General features: G+C 38.4%; 1 non-coding gene across 1 annotated transcript; it reads right to left on the bottom strand.

Annotated features, from left to right (window-relative positions):
- Window positions 1–2,087: 2,087 nt before the first annotated feature.
- Window positions 2,088–2,194, bottom strand: LOC127076926 (small nucleolar RNA R71). The gene has a single exon (XR_007786940.1). It is a non-coding gene; the product is annotated as a small nucleolar RNA R71 (small nucleolar RNA).
- Window positions 2,195–4,201: the final 2,007 nt, after the last annotated feature.

Genomic DNA, 4,201 nt, shown 5'->3' with positions numbered 1-4,201 from the left:
TACGAGCGTAACACATGGTGTGACGGACGTCACACCATTCCCCTATATTTTTGGCTCCAGAAGCGCAACAAAGACGTTGAGGCCTATTGTTACGCTTGACCATTTGCAACGTGAAGACCCTTTACACGGAAGACCTTTGGAAACAGTTACAACAAGTGACCAATATAAATAGTAGCTTTTGGCAAACCCTGCGGGACAGTCCGCTTCGTTCAATTTTCTTCTTCCAGCCGTGCAAGCATACCATTATTTTTCCTTTACTGTTTTTGCTTTTAATTGCAATTCTTATTTTTACTTTCCTTTCCAGTTAATCTTTCAGCAGTTAATTAATTTTTCGCACAATAGTTTCTACACCGGAAACTATTGTGTATCTTTTACTAGATCTAACCTTACGTTAGACCCTAGATTTTTATTCCTTCACTTTTATTTTTCCGTCCGATTGAAGAATTCAAGAACAAATCCAACCGGTCTGTGGTGGAGTGTTCAAGATTGCTATAAATTATTCAGGTTCTTTAATTATTGTTTGAATTTATATATGCTCTGCTTTATTGTTTATTTATATTATTTGCCTGAGATGGAATTATTTATGCATGCTGATTATTTAGATCTGTTAAGCATGTCTGGCTAATTTATTTAGGTATCGGTATGTAGAGTAAGCGGAATGAAGGAATCAAAACTAAGTTGGTTTAATTACATTTAAAAATAAAATCACTCTTTTTACGGTCTCAATTTACAGGGTTAATAACAAGGTTTTGTACGAAAGTAAAAGACATAAAGAAGTTAAAATCAATAGAACGAGAGTTTGAGTTTTTAACTGGACAGTGTAAATTGGATATTAATTCTAGATCAGGGCGAAAGCAATTTTTAGAGTTAATTAAATTCTAATCTTTTTCAAAAAGTATTTTTAAAGGTTGAATGTGAGGACGAGAGTTAAGCATTTGAATTTAATTATATAATCTAAGTCAACAGAGCGAGAGTTTGAGACAAGGATGTTTAAACGTTTAGTGTTTTCTTGAAAAGAGTTTCTACGGATTCTATTGTTTTCAAAAAGTGATTTTGGACTTAACTAATAAGTGACAGCTACGTTAATATAAAATCATAGTTTATTCAATAGAGCGAGAGTTTGAGAAAAAGCTATTAATCAATAGTGTCTACTGAAAAGATTTATTTTAAAACCAAGAAACCAACGAAGAATTGATTCCCTAATTACGACGAACTACATACCGATATCCGCTTAATTAATATTTAATTTAGATCTTATTTTAGTTTTAACTTTTCCCCCAAACAATCAAAGTATTATCCGCCTTAGCTTTACGAAGTAACCTTAGAAAACGGTATATCGATTCATAAGTCCCTGTGGGATCGATATCTTTTAAAACTACGCGATAGAACTGTGCACTTGCAGTTTGTACCCCAAATTCGACTCATTAAGTCGCAATCAAGTTTTTGGCGCCGTTGCCGGGGACTTTTATTTAGTCGATATCGTAACTCTTCTGTTACGCTGTAGAGACTAAGGCTTTTTCTTTTTCTTTCTTTCGTTGATTTGTATGCCACATACTCGCTCACAAGGCGAGCCGTTCTACTTACGATTCAACGATATCGAACTATATCTCCGAGTCTTACGACGAATTCGGGAATATCGTGCTGCGAACAATCTCCCTCCTGTCGAACTTCCTGATCTCAAAAATCTTCTTCCTTCGCCGATACCCGAGATGGCAGAACCAGCTCGTGCTCTTCGAGATTACGCCGCTCCATCGCAAGATGAGCCGCATTCGAGTATTGCTCCACCCGCAATCGAAGCAAACAACTTCGAACTTAAACCTTCACTGTTGCAGGCAGTGCAACAGAACCAATTCTCTGGAAATCCTACCGAGGATCCAAACCTTCATTTATCCGTGTTTGTCCAATACGCTGATACTGTTAAAGCTAATGGTGTCACTTCAGAGGCAATTCGACTTCGTCTTTTTCCCTTCTCGTTAAGAGATATCGCTAGAAGATGGCTTCAATCTCTTCCTTCCAACTCAGTCACAACATGGAACGAGTTGAAGAAAGTCTTTCTTGCCCGATATTTTCCGCCGAGCAAAACAGCTATGTTGAGAGCCCAGATAAATGGATTTAAACAGAAAGATAACGAGTCTCTCTTCGAAGCATGGAAAAGATACAAAGACATGATGAGACTTTGTCCACACCATGGTTTAGAGGACTGGTTAGTAATTCATACCTTCTATAATGGTCTCCTGTACAACACGAGGTTAACAATAGACGTCGCCGCAGGTGGGCACTAATGAACAAACCTTATGCTGATGCTTACCAACTTATCGAAAGCATGGCCCAAAACCACTATCAGTGGGGAAGCGAACGAACAATGGTAGAAAAACCTCAAACTAAAACTGGCATGTACGAGATAAGTAACCTTGATCATGTTAACGCAAAAGTGGATGCTCTGGTCCAGAAAATTGAAAGTTTAAATGTATCACCTCCAGCCACCGTGGTTGCCATAACTCAGAATTGCGAAGTCTGTGGAATCCAAGGTCACACTCCTACAGATTGTCAACTCCTAACAGGAATCCAAGCAGAGCAAGTAAACTATGCTCAAGGAAGCCCCTACTCGCATACCTATAACTCAAATTGGAAGAATCATCCAAATTTTTCATATAAGAGTAATAATGCTTTATACGCACCTGGACAATCTCCAAATCAAGCCCCAGCTATACCTCCGGGATATCAAAAGCCGATCCCATCTACACCTAACAATAACGCCCCTAGGAAATCCAACTTGGAAATCATGATGGAAAACTTTATAGCTTCTCAACAGCAAACCAATAAAGATTTCTTAAACCAGAATGTACACACTGGCGAACAAATTAAACAACTAGCAAGTAAAGTAGATGCCCTGGCTACCCATAACAAAATGCTGGAAACGCAAATATCACAAGTAGCTCAACAACAAGCGCCTACTGCTGCCCCAACTGGTACATTTCCTGGACAGCCCCAACCTAACCCGAGAAGCCACGCTCATGCAATCATACTAAGAAGTGGAACGGAAGTGGAAGGACCGTCTGACCCAAGGATAGAAAACCAAAACTCTAAAAAGTCAACTGAGGAAGAAAATAAAACTAAGGAAAAGGAAGAGAGTAATAAGGAAACCGTAGAAAAGAAGGAACCTTATGTACCTCCACCACCTTATAAACCACCTATCCCTTACCCTTAAAGGATTATTAAAACCAAAGATGCGAGCCAATTTAAAAAATTTGTTGACCTACTAAAACAATTAAACGTCACAATTCCGTTTACAGAAGCTATTACGCAGATGCCCTCATATGCCAAGTTCTTAAAAGAAATTCTTTCTAATAAAAGGAAACTTGAAGATAGCGAAACCGTTACACTCACTGTTGAATGTAGCGCTATAATCCAGAATATGCCTCCTAAACTCAAAGACCCGGGTAGTTTCTCTATACCCTGTCACATAGGAAAATTTGTCATCGACAAAGCCTTATGCGATTTAGGAGCCGGTATTAGTGTTATGCCTTTATCCATATGCAAGAAACTGGAAATGGGAGAATTAAGACCAACTAAAATGTTTGTGCAACTAGCAGATCGTTCCGTTAGATATCCTATAGGAATTCTTGAAATCGTTCCCGTGCGCATAGGTCAATTCTACATTCCAACCGATTTTATAATTATGGACATTAGAGAAGATGAAGTTACACCCATTATACTGGGAAAACCGTTCTTAGCAACTGCCGGTGCAATCATAGACGTAAAACGAGGACGACTCACTTTCGAAGTAGGAGAAGAGAAAATTGAGTTCATTCTTTCCAAATTTTTGAAAGCACCTGCAATAGAAGATTCATGTTACTTCATGGATATCATCGATGAATGCATAAAAGAAACAGAGTTAGAAAAAGACAAATCATCTGACTATCTTGTAGAAAACAAACTTAACCAATGTTTAGCAATAACACCGGACCCTACGCAATGCCTTAAGAAACCAACCCTAGACCTGAAAACACTTCCCAAAAATCTGAGATATGAATTCCTAGACTTAGAACTTGAACGACCAGTGATAGTTAATGCAGACCTAGGAAGACTCGAAACAGAAAAACTCCTGCATATCTTAAGAAAATATCCAACCGCACTAGGATACAACATCACCGATCTTAAAGGAATAAGTCCTTCTATCTGTATGCACCGCATCATGCTA

Source organism: Lathyrus oleraceus, chromosome 4 (assembly GCF_024323335.1).
Source record: "Lathyrus oleraceus cultivar Zhongwan6 chromosome 4, CAAS_Psat_ZW6_1.0, whole genome shotgun sequence".
Lineage (NCBI taxonomy): Eukaryota > Viridiplantae > Streptophyta > Magnoliopsida > Fabales > Fabaceae > Lathyrus > Lathyrus oleraceus.
The sequence above is the reverse complement of the archived record's forward strand: the minus strand, read 5'-3'. Positions and strand labels throughout refer to the sequence as shown.